A 7,483-nucleotide genomic window follows, 5' to 3' on the forward strand; every position below is an offset into this window, starting at 1 on the left:
ATAAAGTGAAAGCATGGATTATTTTCATGTCCTCTCATGCACAGGAGTGAAACTTTCTATATTGCCTAAAGCTTTAAACATTCAGGTTGTACCTGACAAAGTGAGTGCAGTTTGGAGTTGAGCCCTTCAGCGTGGGTATTAGCCATAGTCAACAGCCAAGTTTAGTCCTAGAAGGTTTAGCAAAAGAGATTTCTGGCAGTCGTTCTGCACCCAGCAATAATTTTCCCAGACAGCAATGACTACAAGCATAGGGAGCAGTCTACACTGAAATCAGCACCTGTTAGAAATACATGTACTCTGCTGGAAATTGGTAACTACAGTCAGAAGCAAGAAGGTAATCAGTGCAGACTCTACAGGCCAGTCATTGAATGCTTCCTGATGCTGAAACAGATAGGCTGTATGCTTCTTGAAGCTTCTGTACTGCACTGCACAGAAAAATATTCAATTGTAATTAATGATTATAGAAATTTGCATAGTAGTCCTATATCAAGTGCCATGTGACCTTCAATACGGATTATTAGAAAGGTACAAACCCTACTGGAAATATGGGTTTGAGATAAGCATAGTTTTGCTCAGTGTGGGTTGAAATGATAGGCACTCTGAAACCAGTGCCTCTACAGGCAACTAACAGACTGGTAACCTCTTTTAAAAATGTGGGCAATAGTGGGAACCGCTTCCTAAGTTCCTGAAGGGCTAACAGATATCATTAGGAAAATTAAATCCTACAATACAGGAAATAGGTCTCCGAGTATATTGCTTCAAAAGAGGAAAATATTTTTGCTTATTGCCTCATCTGTTTCATTTCTAACTTCATTGGCTTTTAAAAATGTATTCAGCCTTGTGAATTATTCTATGATGGAATATATATATATAAAAAATTTATTCTATTATACTGATCTATGTTCTGTGAGTGAAATAATTTATTTTACAAAATTAAACGATAACATTATGGTGATTCTTAATGTAGCATCTCTAAAGAAACAACTCCTTTTAATCTTCACAGAATACATACATAATGCCCATAGGAATAATTCATAAAAATAAATCACATTGACACATTCCATGATATCTTGTAAGGCCCTGCAGGGTGGCAGTGGCAGCAGCCACTTTTATTTAGCATGTGTCTATTCCCCCAAAAGCTTTCTGTCCTAGTTTTAATTTGGCTTTACAGCATGCTAAGTAAATTGTTTGGATTTTTTTTCCCCTACATTTGAGAGACTATCTGATAGTTCATTGCTAACCTTTTTAAAGCTGACCATAGGTCAGAAGCATCATCATTCCCTCCTCTGTGAGAAAGTTGTATGTACCTATAGCAGATTTTTATGGGCAATTTCTCTGCTGGTGTGAAAGCTCAAAAGAAATGTTAAACCAACTAATACGAAGAATCAAAGGGATCACAAGATCACAGGACAGTTCACTTTGGAAGGGATCTCAGAAGGTCAATGCATCAAATGTTATACGTGGGGATGACTAGCTATCATACATACAGCAGAGCTAGGTCAGACCAAGAAGGTGGCACCAAGCAGGTCATGAGACCAGTATCATGAATACCATGATATAAAAGCAACGTTTCTGGTATTCTTTTGTGTCAAGGCAGTTAGAGTTGCTTACATACTGAAGTATCACTGTTTATCATTAACTGGTAGTCTGAAAAGTGATCCCACGGGAAGCTTTTCTTGTCTCAGGAATGTTCTTGTCAATCAAAATAAAGGCTTTGATATGGAAAGCAAAAGCTGGACACCTCTTTTCAGCTTCAGCTATTCTATGGCCTTCTTCCCAGACTTGCATCTATGCTAAGTATTACAGTTCTGGACCTCTTAGCCCTCTACCATCCTGTCTGTGTATTGTGTATCCTCTAATGGAGAGGTGGAAAAATATATTCTGAATATGTGAAATGCAAATAAGTAATAACTCATAGTAAACATCTGTAATGTTTTATTTATAAGCTACAAATACCCAAATAGCTGTAAATTTATTAGGAAGATATTTTCCTGTTTGTTTGGAGTTGTCCAAGAAATGGCCTTGTCTCACAGACTATGGAATAAAACATTTTTATTTTTAGATATGCATACCTCATGCTATTTTACTGTTCCAGTTTAATCACTACAAATGCAATATACAAATACACAGCTGCAGTGTAAATCCAAAGATACCCAACAAACAACACCTCCCCCAACAAGCAGGTCTCACTTAACTGATATTCTAATAGTTCCTCTTTCTTTATTGGATTTAAGGAGGGTTTAAAGGCTGTATTGATATTGAGTTGCAACATATGTTTTACAGTGTTTCTATAATATCAGGTAGAAGGTGTAACCACAGAAAGTGTTTCCTATTGAAATTAATACATATTTTAAAACATGATCAGAGAAACTGGGTGAGTGGAATTTTACATAGAAAAAGGAAGTTAAATTTATGGTCTCTGCATACAAAAAAAAAATGTACAGAATCCTTGCTTTCACAGGTAATAAATCTTAAGATATTTTTTAGGTATTGTACAGCTGCTAGGCAATGCAGGTCATGTGGATATATATTCTAGTAATACTTCTACAGGCAGTAATTTTAAAATTTATTTCTCATACAGTTTGAAAATATATTTGAAGAAGTTGTAGGACAGTGTCTCTTTAAATCTTTTTGGTATGAAATAGCAATAATGACGGTTTTTTAGATTAACATTATTAGCCTTTTTTTCATGAAGGTAATATATTCCTAGTGGTAACCTGTATATAACTAGGGTTTTTTTTCTATGTACATCTATCCTATAATCCAAGATTAAAATACAGTCATACCAGTATGCAAAATATTACCCACTTATAGTTTTAAATGTTAAATTACCTAAAACCTTTTTTTTTTTACTATGTGTTTCATTTGAAGATCCTATGGTTTAGTTCTCCCTGGCAACCCTTTAAGAGATGTTATTGTCTACCCTTATTTTACATGTGAGGCAAGTGAGAAAGAAAATTAAACTGACCTATACAAACTTACTCGATTATTAGCAGAGTTGAGAGCCCAATCATAGCTCCACTGAAGAGAAACCTAAAACTTTGAGGTGGTTCAGGATGGCAAGATTCTGCAGAAGGTCTTCTGTTTGTGCTGCTAAAATATTTTCCTCAACATTAAAAGTAAGAACAGGGATTGTAATATTTAAAGCTATGAAGTGGAAGGCAGTACTCAAACTTATTTATGCAACAGTAGCCTTTCAAAAACCTTAAACTGAGTCTGACATTGAAAAAAAATTTGCAAACTGTACCATAATTCTTACCTCCCAGAGATAAAAGTATGTTCTGAACTTCAGCTTGGGTTGAGCAACCCCTCAATTTGCAGTTCTGAGCCAGGACCCTGATGGCAATGCAGCTGCTCAGGTCTCTAATAACCATCACTTCAATCACCATCAACAATGAATGTAAACTTTAGAACTGCCTTGAGCTATACAACTAATTTGAATTTTTTGTGCAGTTCGAAAAAGAGGGGATTAATACAAAACAATGTTAGAAAGAAAAAGCTCTTGACTTTGAAATAACCATTTTTCTTAGGGAACTTAATGAAAAATTTCCACATGTAATATGAATTTGACAAGCTGTGATGTTTGTGCTGGAAATATTACTGAAGGGACACTAGACGGGTTATCCTTTTGTCCTCCTTTGAAGCCAGTAGCTTCACAGCCATTGATTTCAATCAGAACAGTATTATGGCGAGTACCTTGTATAGCTGCTTTTACTCTGTTTTTTCTTTATGGAAGATAACGTTTATGTGATTGCACTACCAGTTTGTCTGCTTGTCTGTCTTTCCAGTAACTTTAAAATGTATTTTCCAATTTTAATCCAATTTAAGAGGGTACTTGACTCAAACATACTAAATCCCTGTAGATTTAATGAAAATAAGAATCTGGGTAGAAGACCCTGAGTCCTACAAAGGCCAGTGCAGAGAGGGACTGACCTTTAATCATTCTGCTTGGTCTGCCCACCAACCAAGAGACAACAGCTTGCACATCGTAACAAACTAACCATGAAACCCTGGGCTAATCACAGGATGTTCCGTATTGTAAAACCTTAATTTTAGAACTGGAGATAAGGTCATGTAGGGAATGTAAAATGAATGACTAAAATCTCAGATTTTACCAGAAATCAAACTTGGCCCTTAGAGCTTTCAGTGGCAATATATTTATCTTGTATTTGATGGAGAACAAATACAAGTCTTCCCTTCAAGACCTGGATCTCCTTTACTGACTTTCAAAGAGTTGCCCTTGTGGGATATGTTTGACCCATTGATAGTATTAAAGTTTCATTACTTGCTGACTCTTCTTTTATAATCTCTTATGTGTACAGCTGCTGAGTAGTTAAAATAGTTCAATATGAACAAAATAAATTCAGAAAGGATAAGCCCTCAATAGCCATTGAGAACAACAATCAAATGCAACTTCTTGCATGAGAAATTCTTGATTTTCTTATTCACAGAAGGGGGAGTGTGCCAGATAAAGGGTGACTTGGCTTGTACGTGGTTCTTGCATCCTTCCCTGAGTGTCCTGTACTGGCTAATGCTTGTTCTTTCTCATTACTTTGGAAAAAACAACGCAATGCCAGGAACGGGTACAGGGCCAAACCCATCTCTGCTCTCAGAACCCCACTGAATAGTCACTGCATTGAGAACATACAAGAGATTAAACTTAAAAGAATAAACGCTACAGTGGGTTGTTATTTTGGAGATAGGCCACTGGGCTATAGGTGGACCTTTGGTCTGAGCAGCATGGCCTTTCTTCAGTTCTCTGTTCTTGTAAGCTGTTGAAACTTGATTAAAGGTCATATTTCATTCAGAAGCCTCTGTCTGACACATGGCAGCTCTCTAGGACCTGCAGCTAGGGTAGGGTTACCTGTGATTTATGATGGCTCTGGAAATTATAACTAGTGCTGTCTAAGCACAGAAGAACTGAAATCATAAATACACTGTTTATAAAGTAAACCCTTCCCCAAAAAAGGAAGGTAAAACTAAAACTCGAAAAATTCAGTTTCTTTGGAGTATACTTTAGCTCTAGACTTGAGACCTGCTTGGGACTATGTACTACATGATATGACATGCATAATTTTTTACGTTAGTTTCTTGTTGAGTGAAAACTCATAAAATTCCTGTTGGATGCCTTCCGGACTATGATGCTGTACTTTTCTGCAGCATCTGGAAACTATGTAGTTCCAATGAGTATCTGCATATGACAATGTCAAAACCATGTGAATGCGTAAAATGTCTCATCTATGTATGATAAAAGAGGGGATCAGATGAGGTAGTGCAAACTAGTTCATCAAAAGCATTGGTACCATTGTTGAAGTCATCTGGCCTTGAATATTTGCATATCTGTCATGGAAACACTTTATGGTCAAAATTGTGTTACGCTATACACAGTAATCCTACCACATTAGTATTTCTGAAAGTGGTTTTGTCCACTCTGAGGCAGATAACGAGGACTTTCTAGATAATGAAGTACCTCCAATAATTGAGTCAACTCCTGCAGATTTTACTGTGTTAAGAGCCATGTAAGAGCAAATTATGGGGGGCAAGATGTATTTGGTGGAGCAAAATCCCAAATGATTCATATAAAAAGAAGATTAAAGGTAGTCAGAGCACTTGCAAGACTGTCCCTTATTTCTAACAAAAATATTTATATTACTTAAGAATTAAACTAGAAATACATATGACAAGGAGACTGCCCACAACTGTATTCCCAAATGAAAATTAATCTGATGCGCTCTGCAGATACTGTTGGACAAAATAATTATGATAATATATGAGGGAAATATTTGAATATTCCACAGTTTTCTTTATGTGAGAGTCCACCTAAGATGAGGCTGCATAAGCCTTAAAAAGAGAACTTAAACTTTAAGATTGTTTTTTTTCCTAAAGCCTTAAAAAAACCCTAGACGAATGACAAATAACAGTATAATAATCAAAACAATAATAATCAAAAAACAGTAATAAACAGTATTATTGCTCCACTGGTTTAAGAAATGCAACTTTTTTCAGTGTGGTTTAAAGTGTAGTTCTGTATGTGCTTGGTATAAAGAGTTGCTACTATTCTTCAAAGCTGTGATTTTCCTCTGTAAATTTGGTCTTCTCTGTCATCCTTTAGTTCCCCAGAACACATCATCTGACAGTCCATTAGTTGTGTGAGGGACAGAACTTCTTCCCTTCGGTGCCGAGGAGGGAATTAGTGCTCAGTGGGAACCTCATGCACGAGAGGCCCAGCCGGGACCGGCTGGTGAATGGCTACTGTCAGACCTCACTTACGTTCTTTCAAGCAATTTTAGAATGCAAAACATTATCTGTGGATTATATGGGGTTTGATTACATTAAAGCAATTATTTCCCAGCTCCTGTGAAACTTTGGAGACGGGGAAATGTTCAAAAAGCTCTGTGTAAAACAGATTGCTGGTTCCTGTTCCCGCTCTGGTGGCAGGCAGAATACCAGAAATGGTTCTGCCAGAAGGGAAGCTACCCAAGGCTGCCCTCCCTGGCCTTGCATCCTGGCTCAGGTGCCTTGGTCACGGGCAAGGATTGCCCTCAAGTAGGCTTTTCTTCAGTAGGTGCACCAACTGTCTCTTCCCCTCCCCGCTTTAATCCCTGTTTCCATTAAATGTGTGCAAATGTGATCCCCCCATTTTCCTTGGCTGAAATTAGCAGATTAGTTTATGAGTTATTAAGGAAACGCATCCGTCCACGTGAATGCGGTGTGGTCGCCTGCAAGTGGTTTCCCTAGGAAGCCAGGCTAACGGCGGTGATCCTCATGCTTGATCCTCACTGCGAATTAACTCCATTCCACCCATCTATCCAACATCTTTCGGTGTGAGATGCCTTTTAGGTGAAAGCTGCTTTGCCCCAGTTGCTGGCAGCAGTAACACTTATCCTCGGGATATTTCCAAACTGTCCACACTGAGCTGCATGATGCAATCGAGCATCAAAATGTGTAGCGAAGGGCATGTAGTTTACATAGGAAACTTAAAACTTGGTATTGTTTTCCTTGCTGAGAAGTCCTTTCTAGAATCTCAGTGACGTGATTCTTCGTAATCTACACCCTCTGAGTGAGTTTTCTTCGAGGGAAGCGGCACAGCAGCAGCATGCCTGGCCCTGCACTCCCCGTGGTGATATTCCCATATCCATGGGAATACGGTTGGGTGTTTATTTCAATCACGCTTTCTCTCCCACTGATTTGGTTTTTTTTAAGTCCCCTTTGAAGGCAGTATAATTTTAGATTAATTTTATTAAGCTATTGTAAATCTCCTGTGACCACTCACTTCTCTGTAAGTAGCAAGGTACCACGAGAGCGATGAAACATCCGGTTGCTTTTAAACTTTTATAAAAAAACTTTTCTTTTTTTAAAAAACTTGTTCTTAGTTAATTCCAAAAAGGTTGGCTTAAACAGGACAAGTACCCAGAGCACTTCCCACGCGGATTTAAAGCCACTTTTTGTTTTAAAGTGTTACTTTGAGGCTCAGGCTCGTTTC

This window comes from Falco naumanni, chromosome 7 (genome assembly GCF_017639655.2).
Source record: "Falco naumanni isolate bFalNau1 chromosome 7, bFalNau1.pat, whole genome shotgun sequence".
Lineage (NCBI taxonomy): Eukaryota > Metazoa > Chordata > Aves > Falconiformes > Falconidae > Falco > Falco naumanni.